The sequence below is a fragment of the Tyto alba genome, unplaced genomic scaffold (assembly GCF_018691265.1).
Source record: "Tyto alba isolate M040663 unplaced genomic scaffold, T.alba_DEE_v4.0 Super-Scaffold_13, whole genome shotgun sequence".
Lineage (NCBI taxonomy): Eukaryota > Metazoa > Chordata > Aves > Strigiformes > Tytonidae > Tyto > Tyto alba.
Window position 1 is genome coordinate 40,283,304 of NW_024881275.1, and position 11,279 is coordinate 40,294,582.

Genomic DNA, 11,279 nt, shown 5'->3' on the forward strand with positions numbered 1-11,279 from the left:
TCTGTTTAACAATGATAACCATTAACCTTGCAAAACATTCTAACTCTATTATTCTAACAAAATGTGAAATATATATGCTAACAGAATAGTCTAACTGAGCAAAATTGACCCCTGTAAACAATTTTGTAATTCAACTGTGGGCAGTGATAATCCAGGTTTGAAATTATAGAGCATTAGAGCAAGATACCTCATTCAGAGCAAGTATGGAAAAAAACAGCGTTATTTGAAAAGAAAGAAACATCTGTGCATTGAATCTAATTGTCAAAAAAAAAAAAATTCTACATTTTCAGGCATTGGGCTGAGCTCCAAGTGCAATTTAAGAAAGTCTAGAAGTTATTATATGTAATATAATGTAAATGTTGTTCTCATCTATATGGTGTGTGTTGAAAGTGTGGAAAAATCAAAACAGTAAAAAAACTGCAAAATATACATTGCCTTAATACATGGTGCCCAGAACAAACACAGGACAGGGTGAAGATCTGGTGATTTGTGTTATCATGGCACCAAGGAGGAATGCAAAGTGAGGTGAAGGCCGCACAGTCCTGTTCTACTTTTCTCAAGGAATGTTTTGACACAATTATACAGATTTAACTCCTGCTCTTCCCCTTTTCTCAAAGGATGCACATCTCTGCAGACATTATCTCCAGTCCTTCCGCTTTTCCAACAACCGTGTGCACATTGCACCAAGGAATGTGCTGTATCATTACTCAAGAAACAATGGATTGACCACAGTCCTACCCACTCACACGTACACATCTACATAATTACTACCCCGAGTTTGTATCCAACTTGGAGTGATGATAATCTGACATCAAATCAGAGGGACAGACCAACAGGTTTGTGCCCCTCTCCCCCCTAGAAGTGATGTCTTTTGGTAAGATTTATGCCCTTGGCTAGATTGAGTGATTACCAGGGAATTAAGTGTATGATTGCAATTGTTTTTGTGTGTAGTGCTATATAGCCAGCCTGTAGTTTGTGCATTTATCCTAGACAATCTCAAAAAGCTGTAGATGTTGTGTAAGAATAAACTGTACTATTTGTGAACCTGACTGCTTCTCCTGAATCAACAGCACATGGGCTGTTCGTGCATCTGGTGTCAGGCCTACAGTCACAGTAATGATTGGCATACCTATTAAGAGATATGTCCAGCTGTCCCTAGCCTCTCTAATCTCTGAGGACCAGCTAGAAGGCAAGGTGATTCATTTTTTACCAAATTAATTCTTTGTCTTAAATGCAACAGTGTGTCTTGCTCTGAATTCTGTGCTGAAAATAAAACATCTAACAGTCAGGAGGTAAAAAAAGTAACACTTACAGGATGTGAGATCATTCTCCTTATGAAACCTCCACATGGACATATAAAAATAACACACTCTTTGAGGCAACTGGAATTGTACAAAATATGAATATCAGAATAACTATTGATATGTTTTAATGAAGAGCAAGATAGTATAGTTCTTTTCAGCATTGAAAACAGAGGTTTTAAATTAAAAAAACATACAACCACTTCCATGATTTATAGTCTAAATCCAGTTTGCATCAGCCAAGCCAAGTTACTTGAAAGAATACTCTTTCTACCTAGATTGAAATAAGTTCTTCCTTGTCATACATAACTGGGTGTATTAGCCAATGTGGTCCTACTTGGCCCAGTGGGTGAACCTTCACTATCCTGCAGATACCTTTGAGAGCACAATATATCCTGGCTGCTTGGTGTGCCAAGCTATTGGGCCACACTCAAAGCACACAGCTTAGCTAGCATGTTAGGAGGAAATATCAGGATAGCTGGATTTTAATGGTATGCTCCACTGCATGCCCCTCCAAATGTATAGGCAAGGAGTCTCTATCCAAAATGTGTCTGTATTCAAAAGGAACAAGGTTGGAAAGAGCCAATTTGGATTTACAAAGGGCAGACTGAGCTTGACCAACCTGACCACCCTCTCTGGTGAGTTAAGTGACTCCATCAATGGGTGGAGAGCAGCAGGTATTTTTTACCTTTACTTTCGCCAGGATTTCAGTCTAATCTCTCATAACATCTTCATAGTCAAGATGGAGAGGTACAGACAGGATCAGTGGAGTGCTAGGTGCATTAAAAACTATCTAGATTGTCACACTTAAAGGATAGTGTCAACAATTGGAAAACCAGTTACTAGTGGTATTCCTCAGATGCTGTTTAATATCTTTGACAACTCACATGATGGGATGTAGTTCCTTGGAAAGTTCACAAATGAGACTAAGCTGTGGGGAGTGGTTCATAAACTGGAGAGCAGTGCTCCTCAAGTGGACCTGCTGAGGTCAAAGAAATCTCACTGATTTAAATAAATGGGCAGACAGAAATCTGATGAAATGCAGGAAAGATGCACATGGAGTCATGCCTGTGAGACGGATGAACTCAATACACCAGGTAGACTGCTGGAAAGGGACTTAGAAGAAAAAATTACAGAGTGCTAGTGGGCAAAATGAATATGGGTCAGCAGTGTCTCCTTGCAGTAATGAAGGCTAACTGCATACTGGGCAGCATTGGAAAAGCATAGGAAGCAGGTTTAAAGAGGTGATTATTTTCCTCTGTTCGATATTCACAAGCACTTAACTGGACTATCATGCTGAGTTGCTGGTTTCCCAGTCCAAACAAGATATTGGTGAACTGTAAGGTGTCCACCAAGATGGCTGGGAACTGGAGCTCAGGAGTTACTAGGAGAGGCTGAGAGAACTGGGTTTGTTCAGTCTTAAGAAGAGAAAGTTAATGGCGTGATCTTCTTACTGTCTTCAACTACTGTATGGGAGCGTGTAGAGCCTGACTGCTGAAAGATAGCAGGCTCAAGTTACAGCAAGGGAATTTCCAGTTGTATACTAGAAAATGATCCACTGTGATAGGTGCCACTGGGGAACTCCTAACCTAAGAAATGTGGAGAATTTGACTGTAAAAGGTTTTGAACAACATGATACACCTTTGAATATTTCTTTGCTTTAGTGGATGACCTGCAGAAGTGACTTCCAACCTATGTTTTCTGTGATTTTGCACTGCAGCACCCTCAAATTACACTCCTGTTGTTAGTTACAGTCAGTGGCTGCCTGGATGGACCAAAATTTTGATAGTATCAGCATTTCCCCCTCTCCATCCACCATCTCCATCTCACTTTCACAGCCCATGTACTGTTACCACTTGCATGCTGTTGTCCACTTCAGCAATGCAACTGCAACCAGCAGCCTCTACCAGCCAAGGTCTGGTTCTCACATACAGACAGGATCATAAAAGATGTTATTTCATCCTTTGACAGTTTCCATATACAGCTGAAGCCATTACCTGCCCAGTGTTTCATTGTTCTCTTCTCATACCCATTTCTGAGTAGACACTTGTACAACTATGTGAACTTCCAGGCCTAAAAACAAAAAGCCCTGAAAATAGAAGTCTTCATTTACCTGTAAATTGTACCTTGAGGTGCAGTTGTAGTTTACCTGCAGTTCTCTCTTAACCCTAATGAATTTTTCTAGCCTTCTTGTTTTCCTTGATTGTCAACAGGTATGGAAAGGCAGGTTGTGCATGACTCAGGCAGATGGCACAGAATTATCATGCTCTGAGGGTGCTGGCTAGTTAATTCTGTAGGTGCACCTCAGAAACACAGCCTAAAGCTGTCTACCTCCAGGTGTCACACTTTCGGGGAGATAAAATGTTTGTGACACAATATTCCACCCAGAGCTGGAGCATGGCTGTAATTTTCTTCTTTTTCTATAGCCTGGTAAAATCAAGGCCAGTGCTCAGAGCACTAGCCCAGTAGCTACATTACATCAGCAAAAGTCGTTCCTCTGTTAGAGATTTTTTGTGTTGTCTGGTCCTCTGCCTTTCATAACTGTTCCTGAGGAAGGGTAATAGAACTTCTTTATGCTGTTATTTGTAGTAAAAAGGGCTAAATATGAGGGGGATACCATAGTAACATGCAATGCACATATCTTTGGTATATATGCACTCACTTTTTTCCTCACAGATGCTTACTAAATTATTTGTTTTAAAAGTATGCAAAGTTCTATTTTAAAGTATTTTATCTTCTCAGAATTTAATCAAAAGCTTGATTTTTTTTTCACTACAGATTAATTCTCTGATCTCTCTTCTAGATGTTTAAAGATAAAGATGATATCCAACATGAAAGAATAAACAGAAAGGTGGGAAAAGATTCAACACCTTTCCCCTACTCCCATCCCCAATACTGCCCTATAAAGCAGTAGTTTTTTATCTGAAAAGCTCTATGTTGCTAAAGTGTTTTTTTATCTTGTTAGACTGTTTGGATTTTTCTTCAGTTGGTAACTCTATCACAAAGCCCACGGTGTTGTGATGATTCAACACTAGAATTCTAGTGCTAATATTCATTAAACATTTCCATATTCTATGTCAAAATCCTTGCCTACATTACTGTAGTTTTAAGGCTGCCCCTGAACAGTCAACTATGAACAACTTGTACTGTCATATACACTAATATGTTTTAATCTCAATTATTTTAAGAGGAAAAAATTAAACCAAAGTATATATAAAAAAATGATTTTTCTTATAGATGTAGCTGACTTACTTGGTTTCCAAAATGAAACCATATCATCTGTATTAAGCATATAGAAGTTATCCTGAAATATGGAGAAGATCTGAACTAAACTGATTATCATGTGATTTGTCACTGTGGGTTTTGCAGTATTTTTATAAAAGCTGTCTGTGAAGTAAGGCAGTAAATCACACATTTCAAGTGTAAGGGGAGTTTATTAGGCTGGCCTTGGAGCAGTGGTAAAAGCAAAGACTGTAAAATTGAAATATTTTAAATTTCTCTTCATAACTACAATATTTATTGGCACATACAGAATACTATTATTAACAAAATGTCTCCTGTTTTTTACTTCATTTTATGTAAAATCCTGCTATCATCATTAATCTGGGATTATACCTATATTATGTAATCCAACAGGCTGAGTATGGAAATTCTGTTATCAAATTCTTATGTCTCATCATTTACAATAATACTGTTAAGAAAACTGCATAAATTAGTTAGTATCATTACAAAAATGGAAATTAAACTTGTCTTTTACTGAGTTATTGCTCATGTTTAGGTAGTGAAAACTTTTTGTCTGATCCTTTAAGCATAACAGTAATACAGTACACCTAAGTGAACTTTTAATGAGTGGGCTCGTTTTCTGATTTTTAGACAGAAATATGTCTGATTTTACTACAGCAATGAATCTCTAGGATGTCCTTATTAATTATAATTATCTTGACTGTATGTAAATTTATTCATTGTAAAATGAACATTTTGCAAGTACTGTCTAAAAGAAATGTTCTCTTTCCATTTCTTCACAGTATTAACTTGCTTTTGATTTTAAAGTTTGAAGTTAATGGAAAACATCACCAAGATGTTAGCAGAAAAACAACAAACAAATATAATACATATTGAGAAAACAAATGGAACTTTTCCCATGATACCTGAGATGTACTGTTAGCATTTTTTAACTGCTTGGATAAAGTGAAAAGAATTAGGAAAATTCACAGTAAGAACCGAAGTTCCTAATCATATCCCCTCTCATTGGTGAAAAGATCTTACAGATACCCACAACAAGTGTTTCCAGTATCTGTGTTCAATATTTGTTTTTTATATTTGTGCTGAGATTTCTACACACAATTTCCTGTATGAAGTTATTCTGAAATTAATTTATATCCCTGACAACTTGAGTGTGTAAGTATTGACTGGGGAGCAATAATAATATAATAAGGTAATGGTGAAAGTTATAAATTTTGTACTGTGGATCACAATGTTTCATGTAATCTCCACCATCAATTTGAACTGTTTTACTACTTTGTTTATGGCAAAGAAAATATTCTAACTGCCTGCCTGCTCTGTCACACAGCAGTGGCTGCTGCTGCCTTTAAAAAGCATCGGACACCACTATTTTGTCTTAGACATAGGAAACATGAGTGCAAATAAAAGGGAAAGTATTAGTAATAATTGTTTTCTCTCAGATCACTTCAACCAACTAAAAATGGTTGGGTAAAAAATCTATAAAAATAAACGTAAGTGGGTGATAACAGTTATGTTCACGCAGTATATTTCCCAAAGATTTTGGAATAATTAACTGGATGTCCTTGAATGTTAATACTGCCTTTGTGTGTGATACAACAAATTTCAGATTTATTGTATCTTTTTTTCCTGACATTTAGTATTATGCTTTGCTGGCCACAAACCTCTGTGTATGTCAGATGTCAGATCTCCACTTGATTTGATAGCATGTAATTGAATAGAACATGACTTGAAGTGGTAGTGGTTTTCAGTCAAAGTTTTTATAAATGTACATATTCATCTGTCAGTAAATGGGCTCTTAGAAAATAACTAGATAAAAAGTTTTCACATGCCATGAATATCTTAAGTCTTATTCCTGGTACAGCTGCCTCTCTTTTCTGCTCCTTTCCTGAAGTCATCACCTTCCACAGCTCAGGCTGCGTGATGGTTTCCCAGCTGAAGTCTCTATAAAGACTCTTACAGCAGAGCCATGGCTACTTCCTTGTTCCATCAAGGACCTGGTAATTGCTGCAGGCATCCCTCAATTTCCCACCTTCCTTTGTCTGTGTTCTCAAGATCAGCTATATCCCATCAAGGACATCTGGGTAGCAATTGTCTCAAAGACTTGGTACTTTTCCTCAAATTTGAAGAGCAGTTGTCCCTTCTGTGCAGAAACAATTAGACCCTTAAGTGAAACATGGCACCCACTGTGTGATGCAATGGTGTCCTGTTCAATACATACCCAGGAAACACAAAGGAGTTCAGGCAGGAGCTCTCACAACAGGAAAATTGATTTATTGATGGTGAAGGAAATCTGCCAAGTAACTAATATAAGGTAATATCACTGAGCAGTGGTAGCAGGGTGCTAAAAAACACAAATACTTGCTTCCTTCTAAGCAAGTTTGGGTTGATGTGATAATACATGCTGTATTCCTAACACAAAATGGGTATTTATGTGTGAATCTGTGTTAAAATTAGTGTTTTTAAGGATTTCAACACAGCATTCTTCCAACAGCAGTGACAGTTGTCAGCAGTGTATATGTCATTGAGAATAATCCCGACAAACTATATTTCTGATTTAGGTTGTTCATCCCATGTGCTTCCATGTGGTGGAACATGTCAGCTACAGGCCAGAAAGAGGGCAGAAAGAGGAAACTAAATTTAGGGCAACAATTCATCTAGTCACACACTATTAACGCATCTGTAATTTTCCCCTAACTAATCAGTGCAAAATTTTCATTTTCTGTTAAGTGTCATGGGTTAGTCTTTTTTTTTTCCAATTTTGTGAAAGGTTTTTTTTTACATATTACCTTGAGAACAGTTCTGGAAATACTACTGTGCTGCCTCAAAGCCAGAACATCAAACCCATATTAACCTAGGCAGAAAATTTCCAATTTTCCAGTAAGTTACGAATATTGTTCTTGATTATCAGTTAATGACCTTTAGGAAAATATTTATGAAATAACTCCTCAGTTAATTTTAAAATACTTCTTGGGTATTTTTTCCCTAGATACTCAAAAAGTACTGCTTTTATAAGAGTTGCATTTGCATGTTGTATTGTTTTGCAGTCTGTATCATTGACCAGAAAGTCTGAATTAAAAAATAGGCTTGATTTACACTTGAAGGCTACATCTCAAGCAGTAATTTCAGCAAAGTCAGACATCACCAAACTTGGAAAAAGCAATTTCCTTTTTCTCAGACACTCAAGTAGCAGTGAATAAGAGAGCAAGAACCTTTGAACTCTCAGAGAAGGTTCTGCACATTCATCTTCTTGACCCTGAGTTCTGCAAATCTTCTCAGCTTTGTAATTACATATGAATTTAGAATATGGTCTGACTATCTATCTTTTCGATAGATGGAAGAACACTGTGGGTGTTAGAAAACAACTATAACTCTTCTGAAAAGAAATCACACAGAAATGAAATAAAACCTTGACATAAATATTCTCCTGCCTCTTTAAGTACCAATAATATCCCATGTGAAATACATAGCAGGATACCCATGTTTCATGTATATTGAGGGAATTCTAGTACAGCTCTTGCTTTCTTCTAAAGTCTTAGACAATACATTTAAATCTGTACATAAAAAATTGTCATTCTAATAGAATCATTACTTTTTCATGTCAAACTGACTTGCAAAGATGCTAGATAATTTTATTTAATAGCCCACTGTAATTAAATATAAGACACAGAAAACAAATTTTAATAGGAATGGGTAATGAATTTATTTACTCTAGCTTTTACCACTCTCTCTAAAGAAAAAAAAAAAGAAAGCTGTTCACAAAATTGGCAGTCTTTAATCTACAACATTTTATGCCACATTGTTTAGTATAGTCTTCAGTGGAGTAGTACACATCTGAAATTATTACATTATGTGTTTGAATGTACATGCTAATTCAAACATTGAAGATGTATAGTGCTAAGCCAAATGCATTGCATTTAAGAATTGATGTTTTCAAGTTCACAAAGAATTTTTCTTCAAAGGAAAGAAAAAAGAACCAGTGTAAAACAAGCCAGTTAGTTAAATCAAATCTTTATTTTTCCAGCCGATAGAAATAAAACAGAAATTTAAAAAAAAAAAAAAATCTTCAAATATCATTGGGATTTTCCCTGTAGGCATACTTCCCCTTCCCAAAATGTTTTTGAGATAGGAAGGAACAAAATTATAAATAAAGAATACTTTAAGAAGAATCTAAGCCACCTAGTTATCAATCATCTTGACAGATTATCAACTCTCTAGATAGGGTATTTTGTTGGTTTTTTTTTTCAATTGATCAATCATGATTAATCTCCATTTGAGATCGCTTACTATGGTAATCTTATTGTCCATATGGCATTAAAGTAAATTATAGAGTACTAAAATTCTTATTCACCCATGCTTTATATTTCTCATAAAATAAATCAGCCAAATTGTTACTGGAAAGTGGTAATTACTTCACTCTGTAAGACTCAATTTTGGAGTTTTAGAAAGCAGGCTTTCTTTATTATAGTGCCAGACACACAGGGGATAGCTCCTCCTAATGTGAGTGTGTGAGAATGAAATCAACACCCATTTATACTACCTTAATCATACATATTCATTGCATTTTTATCATATTCATAACTTTTCCTGGAACTCATTTAGCATATGTTAATGTCTCTTGCTCATGTCAGTTGGAGTCTTCTGGTGGTTGTCAGGGGTCTTCAGATGAGGGCTCGTAGTCTTCTTCACTGTGTTTCCCAGTTGACCCTTACTTCTGAGCAAACTCAGTCCTGTGGTCACGTACATCTTGTCCTTCAAGGCTGGCCTGGTCTGGTTTTGTTGTTAATTTGCAGCTTCTTTATCTTTATGTTTCTTTGCACCTGCCACTACAAGGCCAAACTGTCTCCAGTAAGATTATTTATGAGTGCCTTATCCTACAGTTATTCCAACTATTTATTCCTCAAAAGATCAGTATTTGTTCTGCAGCACAATTGTTAAATGGTTAAAATATCTTAAATTGATCTTAATAATTCTATTCCACAAATACCTATTTTCTAATAATCTTAGTTTTCAGGTATCAATATTTTTTGCTGGCAAACACATTTGTGTTTCATAAAATTACTGAAGTCAGTCTATTTTTCCTCATATCTGGAAATATAAAACATAATAAAAATATTATATGTATGCCAGATACACATTTTCTCTGTGCAGATGATGAACTGGAAGATAAAAAAATGCAGTGAAACGTGATTCTTCCTGCCCACACAGCTGTCAACATGGCAACCTCTGTTGCCAGGTGGGGAGTTTTCTCCCACATCACAGTAACTATGTCCAAATGCCAGAAAACGTCCTTAATCTGTCTGAAATGAAATTTTAAGTATATAACCTAGTACTGAAAACAGGCTGGTATTTTTTTTTTTTAAAAAGTAGAGCTCACATAAAAGAACAAACAAACCCTAACATCAGTGTCCAAATGTTAATGTTTTGACTTTTCTAGAATATGTTTTTATGTCAACTTTTAGACAAAAAGTTCTAGGATAAGAGAGAATAAGTTACATTAATGATTATATAATGGCTGTAGTGTTTCTTGTTGGATCATGTATTTTTAGCAGGATAAGTAAAAGAAATAATATTTAGACTATTAATCTTGATAAAACACAAAACTCCATGAGAATATGGTAGATGATGATTTTTTTCTGCCACATATACAGAGATAATGACAAAGAAACTGTAATGCCTGAAGAAAGCAACTGTATCCGTATTATTTTTTTCCAAGAATGTTTAGCTATAAGAATGGGTGAAGAAAGATGGACAACAATTAAGAGATGTTATGAGGATCTCCCAGGAAAAAATAGTCTTCTCTTTGGTTGAGGGGAATACAAAAGAGCAGAAACTAAACAGCATACAAACTGTTTTAAAGAAAAAAGTGCAGTAAAATACCAGTCTCAAGGTTGCCTTTTTGTCTTTTTCTATCTTTAGCGATGTCGAAGATCTACTGGGAGAGAATGTCCAGGGCAGTTCAGTTAGCATTTTTGAAAGAATAAAAGAAGCCAAAGCACCCAGTGTCTATATTTAGCTCAGTATTTATAATAATGCTCCTCTTCATAATGAATCAAAATAGTGTACACAACATATAAAGATAACAACATTAACTAAAAATATATATATTCTCAAAAATATATTCTAAAACATAATCATTGACCATAACATCTGGCGTTAATGTATCCTCCAGTCACTACATCGCATTGTTTTAAAGTCCACTATTCCTCCTGGTGGTGTCTTCTGCTGCTTCATACACCTGCAATTGTGTCTATTGTAATTTATAGTCATCATACGTTAGCATACTCTATGTATTTCACTGCCACCATTTTTTCTACTAGTAGTAACAGTATTAGAGTAACAGTGTGCCTGTTGTAAAAGCAATGCATTAGAGGGAGAGTAATATTTTGTATCTGTGCCAGGATGACTATGAGCTATCCTCAGTGACTATAACGGATCACAGAAGCAACAGCAAACCAGGCTGGTGAGGACTTTCAGGATGTGTCTGAAGGCCACGTCAGCAATGTCAGTATGCAAGTCTCTGATCAGTTGGTGTTTTTCCCCTCTCACCACCTACGACGAGGGTAAAAGGATACAGTCTCCATACTCAGTCTCCCTTTGGGTGCTTCCCTGCTCAGACTACTGAAAACTTTGCAGAAGAGGATGTGCAACAGAGTTCATTCTCTTCTTCTTCACTTACTAGCAAAATTGAAGTCTATTATGGCTCTTAGCATAAGTGTCTTGTACTAGACCAAAACA